Source organism: Suricata suricatta, chromosome 13, assembly GCF_006229205.1.
Source record: "Suricata suricatta isolate VVHF042 chromosome 13, meerkat_22Aug2017_6uvM2_HiC, whole genome shotgun sequence".
NCBI classification, from domain to species: Eukaryota; Metazoa; Chordata; class Mammalia; order Carnivora; family Herpestidae; genus Suricata; species Suricata suricatta.
Genome location: NC_043712.1, coordinates 4,168,025 through 4,180,516, shown reverse-complemented (window position 1 = coordinate 4,180,516; position 12,492 = coordinate 4,168,025). Strand labels below are relative to the sequence as shown.

At 56.2% G+C, this 12,492-nt stretch overlaps 1 protein-coding gene and 1 long non-coding RNA gene across 3 annotated transcripts in view; one reads left to right on the top strand and one right to left on the bottom strand.

The window, feature by feature from the left end:
* Positions 1–223: 223 nt before the first annotated feature.
* LOC115276150 lies at positions 224–5,779 on the top strand. Its single transcript, XR_003901836.1, has 2 exons — positions 224–340; positions 5,489–5,779. It is a non-coding gene; the product is annotated as an uncharacterized LOC115276150 (long non-coding RNA).
* Positions 5,780–5,829: 50 nt separating this feature from the next.
* The window catches only part of MED27 (mediator complex subunit 27), a 216,660-nt gene continuing 209,997 nt past the window's right edge, over positions 5,830–12,492 (bottom strand). Inside the window, exon 8 of one of the 2 annotated variants that reach the window (XM_029920006.1) lies at positions 5,830–5,898. The gene's annotated coding sequence lies outside the window, so the exon portion shown is untranslated. The remainder of the gene's footprint in view (positions 5,899–12,492) is intronic. The other variant, XM_029920003.1, reaches the window with a different exon arrangement.

Below are 12,492 nucleotides of genomic sequence, written 5' to 3'. Positions count from 1 at the left end.
GGCAGGCGGGGACCTCCAGCAGGGCCGGGCACAGCCGGCAGTGCCAGCCGGGGAGGCCGCTCCAGCTGGCTGGGCCGAGAAGCTTCCTGTGAAGTTGCAGCCCTTTGAAACATTGACTAATAAGGTTTTCTTCTCTTTCGAAGTCAAATGAGTCAGGAGCTTCATATAGGATCCCATCTGTGCTCTCCATCCCTGCCAGTCGGATTCCAGGCCCCTGGCCAATTGAAAACACCAATCTAGCTTCGTATGAATCTGCTCAACAACTAGTTTTGGTGGATGTTCTGTTTTCCCTCAGTGGAAGAGAGGCCTCTTGACTGCCCTTCTGGGTCCTGCCTCCACAGTGAGTCTAGAATCCTACAGCCAAGGAGCCCGGATGGCGTCTGAGTTAGTCTTGGGAGGGGGGAGGCGACGGGGAGACGGAGGGGATGAGCTGAATGCGCGGGGCGGGGGGGGGGGGGGGGGGTTCTCCCCGAGGTGGCCGGGCTGGGAAGGCAGGGCCTGCGGCACCTCAGCTCACGACGGGCTGTGCCTTTCTTTGCGGGATGTCCTCCTGTCGGGACTCTGGCCCTCAAGGACACTGCCCGACACGTGTCATTAATAACATGGATGACAAGTGCCCAGTGTGGGGGGGTGGGGATTGGGGGAGCCCTGAGCTGCTCCCCGTGGGCTTTCCCCCTCTTGGTGGGGCTGGGAGGCCACCCACATCACGGTGGGCTGGTGGCACTGGACAGCGCCCAGGCTTCGTGGGGGCTGGATCAGTTGCCAGAGGGGGCATGGAAGGGCATGTCGCTGCCGGGCTGTAACTCCCTCCGTGGGACAGGGTGTGTGTGAAGATGTGAAGTTCATGGGGGGCGGCGGGGGCACCGAGAGGCCCGACCTCAGCAAGGAGCAAGTCACCGCCAAGTCCAGAGCTGCCACAGCAATTAGGAGACGTGGCTGGTCTGAGGAGCCACTGGCAAGGCCTCGGCTCCTGTAAGATGCGGCCCCCTGGGAGGCAAGAGACGACAGCCGTCCACAAAGGGAGTGGGCAGAGGACCATCTGGGGAGGAACGCTAGCAGGCTGCCTCGGTGGCGCCCATGACCCTGTCACATCGCCCGTCCCACTGCCGGCTCCGGCCCACACCGCCATCGGACACCGGCCCTGCCAGGCTCCATCTCCCTCCGCTCCCGGCCGCCCAGCCTGCGGCTCCCTGACTCCCCCGCACCCTGCCCTCGGGACCACGCGCAGTTCCTTCGGTGCCCGGGAGCTCCCCCACTGCTGACCCCCCGCCCCCGTCCCGTGCCTTGACCAGATGTCAACCCCAGGCTTCGTCTCCGGCCTTCCTGGACCCCAGGCCAGCCCAAGGCCCCGCGTCCTAGGTTCTCGCTGAGACTTGGGAGTGAGCCCCGTGGCTTGAAGCGCCGCACTGCCTCCCGGGGTTGTCTGCCCGCCTGACGGTGGGGGTCCCTGACGCACAGACACCGTCTTGCTCGGTCCCTGTCTTATCCCCAGAGGCCAGCACAAGGCTTGGCCCCCAGAGGCTCTCACGAACCCTTGCTCAAAGGAAAGAACAAGTCCAGGATGCTTACCATGAAAGAGGCAATGCCATGTGGGGTGGCCAGGATGCCTGGCAAGGGACTTCAATAGTTTAGAGAGTTTCTAGACCCAGCCCTGGGTTCAAATTTCCATTCGGTCACTGATTGGCTTTGTGGGGGCTTTGACTAAGTGACATACCCTCTCCGGGCAGGTGTTATCACCTGTTCCTTGTACAGGGCAGTGGGAAGAGGGAAGGTGTGGACTCGGTAGGCAGGGGGCCGGGGCCCTGCGGGTCTCCTGTGCGGCAGGCTCACTCTGGCCCCAGGGTGGGGACAGGAGGGGTCTTCTCTGGCTGCCCTGGGCCGTCTAAAGCAGCAGCTGGAGGGCAGCGGGCAGCAGGCATGGCTGGTGGCAATGGCCCCACTCTGGCCTAGTGACTCTATGAGGAGCTGCCATCGCTCCCCACCGGCCACTGCACCTGCACGACCAGCAATGCCTTCAGGCGACAGGAGGCGGACGGGGCTTTCTGTAAGAGGCCACGCCCTCCCTGTGCGCAGGCCACCGGCACCTGCCAGGAGCTTCCCGAGAGGCTCTTTCCCCGCATCTGACCCCAGGAGAGGCCCGGCTGGGACATCACCGACAGCACAGTCTCAAGTGGCTCACTTAATTGCCAGAGACTCAGTTTTCTCATCTGTAAATTGGGGGGTAGTAATCCCTACTGTGCATAGTGAGATGTTCATGAAACTGTTGGGCTCGAAATAGGTCCCAAATAGTCTCAGCTCCCCGTCCTCTGCCCCCAACTTCTCTGCACCGTGCCACCCTTCCCCTGGGGTTTTTCGACCCCATCCCCTACGTCATTGAAGCAGAAGGCTTCTCTCCAGGCTTAGGAAAGGATCCCAATTCCCTTGCGGCTGCAGAGTTAAGGCACTGAGTGGGTTCTCGCCAGCAGGAGGCGGTATTGGTAAAAGGGAAGCCCATCAGCCCAAGGGGCTGCGGGATGATGGTGACATTTCAGGGCTGGCATTTGTGGCAGGCTGAGAGGCCCTCCCCACGAGTAGGTGGCCTTGATGAAGAGCAGTTGGAGGGAGGGACGCGGGGGAGGTGGAGGCACCATCCGCCTAAAGAGGAGACATTATATCCCAGCCCCTCCACTCTCAGGCTGTGTGACCTTGGGCAAGTCTCTTGACCTCTCTGAGTCTCCTCCTCTGTAAAGTATGGGTGATAACTGGTGCTAATTCCTGCCCCACAGCGTGCGCTGGGGATTTGCAGGCTTGGCACGGGATGCCTCGGACAAGCGGACAAGCGCTCTGTTCTGCTTCGTCGCTGCTGCTGTTATTTAATTTTCATTACCAGGAGTTGGCACCGTGCTCGACAGATTCATCAGCCTCAAACCCTTGTGTCCCCAACAGCAAGGCTGAGGGAGTGCAGCCTGAGGCTGGGGGAGGGGCAGACATTTCCAGACTCTTACCAGTCTGATTCCTTTGAAAACATAACATATTTTTTTTGTTCCTTGGACTGGCTAACCGTGTCCACAGATGGACTGGCTTCCAGACGGACTGGAGGCCTGGCGAGGCCGACGGACTTGGGCAAGGTCACTGTGTCCCCAGCAGCCAAGCCGCCTCCTCCCAGGGCCGCCCCCGCCTTCCCGAGGGCCCGGCCAGTGAGGACAGCGTGAGCCGAGCCCGCCTCAGGGAACGGGCAGCTGGGGCTGGCGGGCCTCTCGGGATGGCCAGCACTTGAGGCCATGGGAGGGCTGGGATTTTCCAGGACTTTCCTACAGGAGTGGAGACCCTGGCCAACCTGCCAGTCTGTGCGAGAGCTCCTGGCGCTGAGCCAGGACAGCCTCCAAACACCTCTAGGCGCAGGCGCTGGGGAGCTGGCCCGGCTCCCTCCCTTGGTTCCTAGTCGGGGGGCAGCAGGGTCGGGGGTGGGGGGCTGCGCTGACACCCAGTGGGAGGGAGCCAGCCACTGCCCACGGGCGGAGGGGGAGGCTGAGCGGGGCCTGGCTGGAGGGGGGACCGTGAGAGCAGAGCTGGGTGAGGCAGTGTCTCTGTCCCCGTCTCCCACGCCCGTGGGCAAGCAGAACGAGGGATGCAGCAGGGACGGAGGAGAAAGAAGGAAGGAGAGACCGGGAGGGGTGAGGGGGGTCCACCTTGGCCATTAAGTATGGGTGAGGGAGGGGGCCTGCCCGTGTCCCCATGGCCAGGGAGTCGATCTTTTCCCATGAAATGGCCAGGGTTTCCTCTCCCCTCCCTTGACACCGTTTCCTTTTGGGGTTTGCTGTCATCCTGGTGGGATGAGTCATAAGGTGATCAAGCGGCCACCGTCATACTGCTCTAACCTCATCTCCCATCCCCTGGCCATGTCCCTCCTTTCTCCTCCAGGAAGCCTTCCTGGATTTCTCTCACCCCACGGAGGACCCCTCTACCCCTCTGGGGCCCTGGCACACTCCAGACAGCTGTCGTGATGCATATGAAGGGATAGAGGGTGCAGGTAGCTCCATCTATAGGACAGCCAACCCTTCGGGCCATTCTGAGGACCTCACTATGTCCACGCGGCTTCCCAAGCTCCCGGTCAGCATCTGCTGATGGGCCAGGCTTTCCTTTGATGAGTCTGACATGCGGGGGGAGGTGGGGGGGAGAGGTGGTGGGAAGGAAGGCAGAGGCTTAGAATCTTTCCCGTAGGCTGATTTGGCGGCACAGACGATGGGAGATGGCTCTTTAGTCGGCCGAGGAAGGCGAGAACAATACTGCCCAGCGAGGCTCGAGTGCTCCTACTTGGGGAGGACCAGGCTGCGGCGCCTTCGCTGCAGGTGCTCTGACTGCACCTTGAGCCTGGCCCAATACCGTCCCCAAAGGCGCCCGGGGGTGGCCCAGGGGCTTGAGCCACAGTGCTGAGAAGGCAGAGTACCTGAAGCCGGATGAGTGGCCGGTGCTCTCCTGCCCACATTTCCACCTCCCTGGCCCAAAAATGGAGGCCAATCAGCTCAATGGCCACGTCAAGGCATTGGCATGGTAACTGGGCAGAACTGGGTTCCTTCCCACAGACTGGGGACGGCAGACATTTCACTGGCTGGTTCCCTTGAGTCCGTCTGGCTGCACGGAGCCCTGGGCTAAGAAGAATTCCGAAGCCATGCTTGGGCTTCTTGGGAAAGGGCACTGGGATTGATTAGCAATGTCTGCCGAGGGTGTGGGTTGGGGAGCAGCGGCCTGCCTGCTCCGGGCAGCCACGCTGGAGTGCACCTCCTGGCCCTGAGCTGATAGATGCCTTCCTGTCCTAGATGTTTCGGAGTCCATTGGATTTCCCTGGAGACTTACAGGCCCACTGGTCCGAGAGCTGCAGTCGGGGGCTTCACAGAGGGACCCCGGGTGCCTGAGGACCTAGCTGGTGTGTCCACTGGGCATTCGCAGGGATGCCCCACTGCTAAGGCTCTGTGACGCTGGATTTTTACATGGAGCCCATGGTGCGAGGAAGGCTGGGGTTTTTAATACACCTTTCCCAAGAACACCTTCTGGAGGCTGGTCTCCATTATCCCAGAAGAACCCCCCTGAGATGTGAATGCGAGGAGACCCATTGGAAGCTAATACACCGTTTTCACAAAAGCCGAATGAAATGCAAGCTCCTGCTGCCTTTGTTCCCACGACCTCGGGCTGCGTCTGCAGCTCAAAGCTGCAAAGATAAATCCTCCTCCCCGACCCGCTGTGGGTGTGGGGAGGCAGCCCGGGCTCTTGCAATAGCGAGTGTGGACCGCGTGCGTGTTGGAGAAAGGGAGGGGTGAGTGAGCAAACACAGTCTTGGACTCTGTGTGGACCAGGCTGGTTACAAGTTAGTTCATCTGCAAAATTGGTTTTCTACCCTCGTTTTGTGAAAACCGATAAAGGGAAAAAGCTCAGGGAAATGAAGGTAGGAGGCCAGAAAGGCGAGCTCTCACGGTGATCACTAGATGTCAATTACAGGACTTGTCACTTACAGACCCGAGACGCAACAGGGGAGCATCACGGACCCAGCGGGGAAGGACGGACACTGCCTCTCCGAGGGGAGACTCACCACCCCAGCGACCTGGCCAGCGAGAACCCGCCCTCACCCTGAACTCCTGCCAACCTCCGGGTCAGGACAGCCCTGCCCAGTGCCCTCCTCCATCTCCGTTAGATAACGCTCCGCTCCGTTCTTTGTTGGATTTGCCCGTGGTTTTGCTCTGGCTCACATGTCCTGAGTTGCAATTCTCTGCTATTCTCCGAATAAACTCATTTTGCTGGTAAAGTAGTAACCACTGGTTTTACCTTGTCAGTTTTACTTTTTTGGTTTGTAAAAATAGTTTGCATTACCTTACAGGTTTGAGGGAAGAAAGGGGAGTCCACGGTCCTCATCCAGCATGGTGACGTCTAAAGTGGAAATGAACAAAAGAGCAAGAAAGACAATGATGGTAATGACAATGACAGTAACAATGCCAGCTGCCACCTGCCAGGGGCTGGCCTGGGGCTGGCCTTGTGCCGGGCTCTGTGCTGAGTGATTCCAGTTAATTTCTGCAATAGCCCCGTCAAAGAGTGCTGTTGGTGGATGGGGGGATGGGAGTCTAGAGGGGCTCACACAGTCAGTAAGAGTCAGAGCTGGGATTAGGGCCAATGGCTTCTTGAGCCTCTGCTTCTGACCCACGTGTGGCAGGCCTGGGCCGCCCTGGCTTTGGTGTGGGGAGGCTACAGCGCCAGCCCCTGGTCGGGAGGGGAGCCGGGCCATCCACCGCCGGGGGGACCTGGGCAGGGGCTTCCCACTTCCTTTCCTGGGCACCTCTTGGACCTGTGGCCTTGGAAGTGGGCCCTGAGCCAGGGCTGGGTCTCACCCAGGAGATTTTAGACTTTCTGGGTTGCTCGAACCGTTATAGTTTAGTAAATAACAATGGCACTTTGTTCCACTGACAACACAGTATTGACTGGATTGTTGGCATGATTCTCCACTGCCTTCATTCTACTGGAGGCCTCATGGGACAGGGTGAAGGCACCTCAGGGAATCACCCTGGTTAGAGGTCACAATGTCAAATGAGGAAGAAGGTCCCTGGGGAAGTGTGGCAAACTAGGGCGAAGCTCCGTCTTTCCTTTCCCCAAATTTTTGTTCACTCTTAAGTAGAACACGCATTTTCCTACTACAAAGGCAAATTGAAGGAGCCTTTTAAAATCTTAATTTTTTAAGTATTTATTTGTTTGTTTATGTATTTATGTGTCCATTTATTTATTTTTAAGCAGGCTCCACGTCCAGTGTGGAGCACAGTGTGGGACTTGAACTCACGACTGTGGGATCAAGACCTGAGCTGAGATCAAGTGTCAGACGCTTAACTGAGCCACCCAGGACCCTCACACCCCCGCCACCGTTGCCTTCTGCCTTTTAGAATCTTTAAAAGAAAGAGAGAGAGTTTTCATCGAGCCCAAGTTTGGGCAGCTGCCTGGGATCTACAATCTTCCCAAAGGTGTTCCAGAAAAGGACTATTTGGTGCAGGATTATACACATTGTTTATGTAAAATATCACACATCATTAGGACCTTTCAGAAAGTTGCAGACCTTAAGTTTCTAGAACATGCCGGGCTGTATGACTTTAATATTGTGGGAATCAGGGTTTTTTCTTCCTTTTTCTTATCTTTAGGTTCAGCATGCTTCTTTTTGGTTATTTTTTTTTAAACGAAGCAGATGTACAATGTGTGCTCAGGGCAGAAATAGAGCCCATGCTCCGAGGTATTGCCAAGTCATTTGACCTTGGTAAATGTTAAAGCGCAGCTTCCCTGGGAGCCCAGGAGCTGTGCCCACAGACATTAAGAGTTGAACGTTTCCTTTATTGCACCGCTCAGAAGGCCCCTCACATCTGCGTCTGCACTTCGTGTATGTGCAACCATGCAGCACGTGCTCTGCCGTGCCCGGCTCCTGTCGTGCGCCGTCATGTCTGGGAGACTCACCCAAGCCAGTGCCCACGGTGGCAGGTGGTTACTGCATAGTATTCTTTGGGTGGGGGTCCCACACTTCACCCACTCTCCCGTCGCTGGGTTTTGATGGGTGCACATAGTCATGCTAGAAACACGCTTGTGCATTTCTGGTTGGGGCAGAACTGCCGGGCCACGGGTCTGTATACGCTCAGCTTCATTAGGGATTGACACACAGTCTTCCAAAGTGATCCTCCGACCTCCCCTGGCGCGGATGGCAGCCCCATATCCTTGCCAACTCTTAGTATTCTCCGTGTTTTTCATTTTAGCTGTGCTGACGGGGGTGTAGGAGCGCCACATGGCAGCCTGCCCTTGCGTTTCCCTAATGGCCAATGTTGGGTCTCTTGTTAGATGCTTCTGGGAGTTTTGGGCACCCTGTTGGCTTCTCTGTGAAGTGCCTGTTCAGGGAAATCTGTTTTTTCCTTATTGGTTTGCAGGAGTGTTTCAAATATAAGTCCTTACATTGCAAATCACTCCTTCTCTGTGGATTACCTTCCATTCTCTCAGTGGGCACCTCTGCTGAGCAGACAACCGTACAGGTCCAATCAGTTACTTTTTTCACGTATGGTTAGTACACTCTCCACCCTGCTTAAGACTTTTTGGCCTTTTCTGAGGTTACAAAGATGTCTCTTGGAAACGTTTTATTCCTTTCACAGGCAGATCCATCTCGAATGTGTTTGTTTGTTTTGTAATTCATGAGGCCTGTGTTTGAGAGACCCCTTCTATCCTCACTGGGCAGGGCTGGCCCTGCTGCCTGTTTTGTGGGGAGGGGCTTCTCTCGAATCTCTCTGTCCCACTGGTCGGCTTGTCTGCCCTTGTGCCAGCCCACGCTGTCCTAACTGCTAGGGCTCGGTCACAGCTCTGATATCTGGTAGTGCTAGTTTCCAACCTTGCTCTTTGTTTTCACCATCTTCTTGGTTATTCCTGGGTCCTTTGTCTTTTCATATAAATTTTATACCAGCTCGTTAATTTCCACCCAAAAGAAACCCACTGGGATTGTGACGGAGGTTGCATTCAGTTTAGATATTAATCGGGGGGAAATAAAGTGTTCACAGTAGTGTAGGTCTCCATCCATGAACATGGTCTACAGCTGTCTGTTTAGAGCCTTGTTAATTGCTCTCAATAACGTTTTGTAGTTTTCAGTGTGGAGGCCTTGCAGGTCTCTCTTAGAATTCCGCCTACTTTGAAACCTACAGCTAATTTACAAGATTAAAGCAATGGCCAACCCTAGACCTTACTGACCCACCTCAAAGATACAGACGTTCTGCCCCTGCTGAGTGGGCAGCTCTGTGAACGAGAAGCCATGGGGGCCAGATGCCTTGCCCCTTTAGACTTGGACTTTTCAAACAAGTGGTGTATGTACAAAAAGGGCTCCTGTGGCAGGTGTGAACCAGCTGCCCTTTGAAAGGCCTGCCTGCAAGGCGGGGTTCGGACTGGCATCTGGGAAGCTGGATTGCAGGACAGTGTCCGCCACCCCCTAACTGATAAGAATGGCTCACTGTGCCTCAACTGTTGGTGCAAACCACGTGGTTTAGGCTGAATTCCTGCCTTCCTCTGAGCGGTAGGACGCTTGGCGTGTGTTAGGCAGAGGGTGCGGAAGTGACCGGCCTGGAATAAGGGGCTTCCCTGGGAGACGGCACTTCACGTGTTGTTGCAGCATGTTGCGGGGAAGGCTGAGCCCGTCCCTCGTGACTCCACTGGGAGAGGACCCTTGGCAGCTCGTGCCTGGTCACCTCTTCCTCTTTGCTGATTTTATGTCATATCCTCTTGCTGGGACACTGAGTCCTTTCAGCCCTTCTAGAGTCGCCAATCCTGGGGGTGGCCCTGGGGATCCCTACCTGCCCCCTACAGAGGCCCCTGGCTTCCTGCTCCCAACATGACACTGCTTCTGGGAGGGGAACACTGGTGGGAGACGAAGTGGAAGCAAGTTACGTATCAGTTTCTGATGGGAGGCTGTTTTCAACCTCATGTATGAAAACGAAGTGGCACACGGCAGTCTGGACCGCTCGGTATAATTTTCATTCACAGATGTCCCTCTCGGCCTTGAAAAGGGAGGGAATTCTGACACGATCCACACCAGGGCCGAGCCTGGAGGACATTATGCTGTGTGAGGACGAACGCTGTGTGATTCTAGCTGGAGTATGAAAGTCAGAGACACAGGAAGCCGGAGGGCGGGCGCCCGGGGCTGGGGGAGGCGGAGTGGGGAGTCAGGGTTTAATGGGGACAGAGTTTTGGTTTTGGGAAAATGGAAAAGGGCCGGAGATGGATGGTGATGACAGCTGCAACAATGCGAATGTGCTTCGTGTCACTGAACCGGGCGCTTAAAAATGGCAGGGATGGTGGGCATGGTGATTACAGGCTCCACGCCCAACACGGGGCTTGAACTCACGGCTCTGAGATCAACAGTCGCACGCTCTACCAAGGGAGTCAGCCAGGTGCCCCTGTGTTGTGTGTATTTTACCGCGATAAAAACATTTATAGTAAAATAGGATGTCTCTGCGTTCACACCGCCACCATCCTGGGAAGGGACAGACCAACACTCATGGCCGTCATCTCTGGAGGAAGTGATTGTGGAGATTTTGATCTCTTTCTGCTTCTGTTTTCTGTGTTTTTTGGCATGAGGTATAGATTGCTTTAAATACAGAAAAGCATGGAGGAAACAGAGCAAACATTTAGGTAAGTATTACTTTTGCAATTTGAAAAAAAAAAGAAATCTATCAATAATAAATACTAGGAAGGGAGAAAAAAAATCAATGTCCTCAACCAAACAGAAATATTGGGAAATCAAGGACAACCCGGTGGTTTTGCAAAAACACCTCCGGCTGTGCTCCAGCTGGACGGTGCTCCGGGGAGAGGTCCCAAGGCCTCCTCCACATAACTTGTTTCTGGCAAGGCGGTCGACCCTGGGGTCACAACCCTGAGGACTAGGGGACAACTGGTCACCCGGACCCCTGAGCTGGGACCCCGGAGAGGCCCGAGTGCTGCCCTGTTAAAGTCCTAGGTGGTTCTGACGTTCACTGGCCTCCCTGGGAACCCATGGCCCCAAGAAACTGCGATTGAAAAGCCTTTTTCCCCTCCTCCGGTGGCTTTACTCCTGCGTGCTTCCAGGTCCCAGTGTGAATGAAGTCCGGAGGCCCGCCTGTGGACTGTGGCCACACTCCAGGAGGGGGGCGTCACTCCTGGCGGGGGGGCCGTGAAGACTGGCTTGATGTGCTAGAAGATTCGCCTCTATCAGTGACAGCCCCATAGGCTCTGCTGCGGAGGGACGGCGCCTTTGTGCTATTGCGCATGCTGTCTCTGTGCCTCCGTAGGGTCAGGGCTTGGCTCAGGCAGGGAGGGTGACCTGCCTGAGGTCACCTGGCTAGTCATGTCTGCAGGACGGTGGCCTGAGGACCCCTACCCAGTAGGCCATCCAGAATGGTGTGCTCGGGCCCACATGGAGGGGAGATCAGGTCATGTGCCCCGCAGCCCTTGCTCCTGAGAAGGAAGCCTGTGGACAGGTGCCTGTGACATCAGAGAGGACCGTTTCCTGGAGCCCCAGAGCCCCCGTCAGCTCAGCCCGCTGTGACGTCAGAGAGGACCGTTTCCTGGAGCCCCAAAGCCCCCGTCAGCTCAGCCCCCTGTGACGTCAGAGAGGACCGTTTCCCTGGCCCCAGAGCCCCCATCAGCTCAGCCCCCTGTGGCGGCAGCAGAACAGACCACTGGGCGGGTCCCACTCCCGGACCCTTCTCTCCAGCCCTGCTTCGTCTACACCGTGGAAAAGGCCTGCTCAGAATTCACAGCTGCTCAGGGGCTCATGAATTATGTACGGCACCAGATCAATCCATCAGCACCCTGTCAGGGAGGAATCAAAGGCCTGGGCGGCCGGCGGCCGGCTCTCTCCGCGGAGACACGCGCCTTCAAGGCCCGCCGGGGGCCGCGACGCAGAGCAAGGGCAGGGCTGCGGGACCCTGGGCGCAGTGCTCCCCGCCCCTCCCCGGCACCCAGCCCCTGGCTTCTCTGCCAGGCTCGGGTTTGACAAATGTCTCTAAAGGCAGAGGAGGGGGAAACAACAAAAAGCCCCGGCCCGTGTGTTTTGAGCACATTCCAAGATGCTCCACGTGAATAATTGATGCCAGCGCCGGGTCCGTCCTGAGAAGGTCACCTTGGGGGGCGGGGGTTCAGCTTCCCGGGAGAGAGGAGATGGCCCTTCCTTGTCCAGGCCACCATCCCGGGCGAGCTGGCCCCCAGGGGCTGGCGGTTTGCTCCTAAACCGGGTCGCTCTGCTTTGCTCTGTCTGGGCCCCAACGGACAATGAGGGGGGCGCAGGAGTCTCTGGGCTGTTGCGACAAATCCATCACCAGCCCCTCCCGTGGCTTCCAAGGCTTTCCTTGTCCTGTAGATGTATTACTCTGGTCCCTGCCTCTGTCCGCACAGGGCCTTCTGTCCTTTGTGTTTCTGTACCTTTATCTCTTCTCTTTTTAACATTTTGTTAAATTGTTTAGTGGGGCGCCTGGGTGGCTCAGTTGGTTAAGCATCTGACTTTGGCTCAGGTCATGATCTCACGGTTTGTGAGTTCGAGACCCGCATGGGGCTCTGTGCTGACAGCTTGGAATCTACTTCAGATTCTGTGTTTCCCTCTCTCTCTGCCCTTCCCATGCTCATGCCCTGTCTCTCTCTGTCTCTCAATAATAAATAAATGTTGATAAAAAAAATTTTTTAATATTTATTTTAAGAGGGAGTGAGGCATAGAGAGAGAGAGAGAGAGAAATTCCCAAGCAGGTTCTGTGCTGATGGCACAGGGCTCGATCTCACAGACCACGAGATCATGACCTGAGCTGAAATCATGAGTCAGACGTTTAACTGACTAAGCCACCCAGATGCCCCTGTCTCATCTCATTTTATAAGGACACCTGTCTTCTGATTTAGGGCACGCCCTAATTCAAGGTGAGTTTGAGATCCTTATGTTAATTAAACCTGCAAAGACCCTTATTCCAAATAAGGTTGATTCTAGGGTTCTGGGATGACACATCT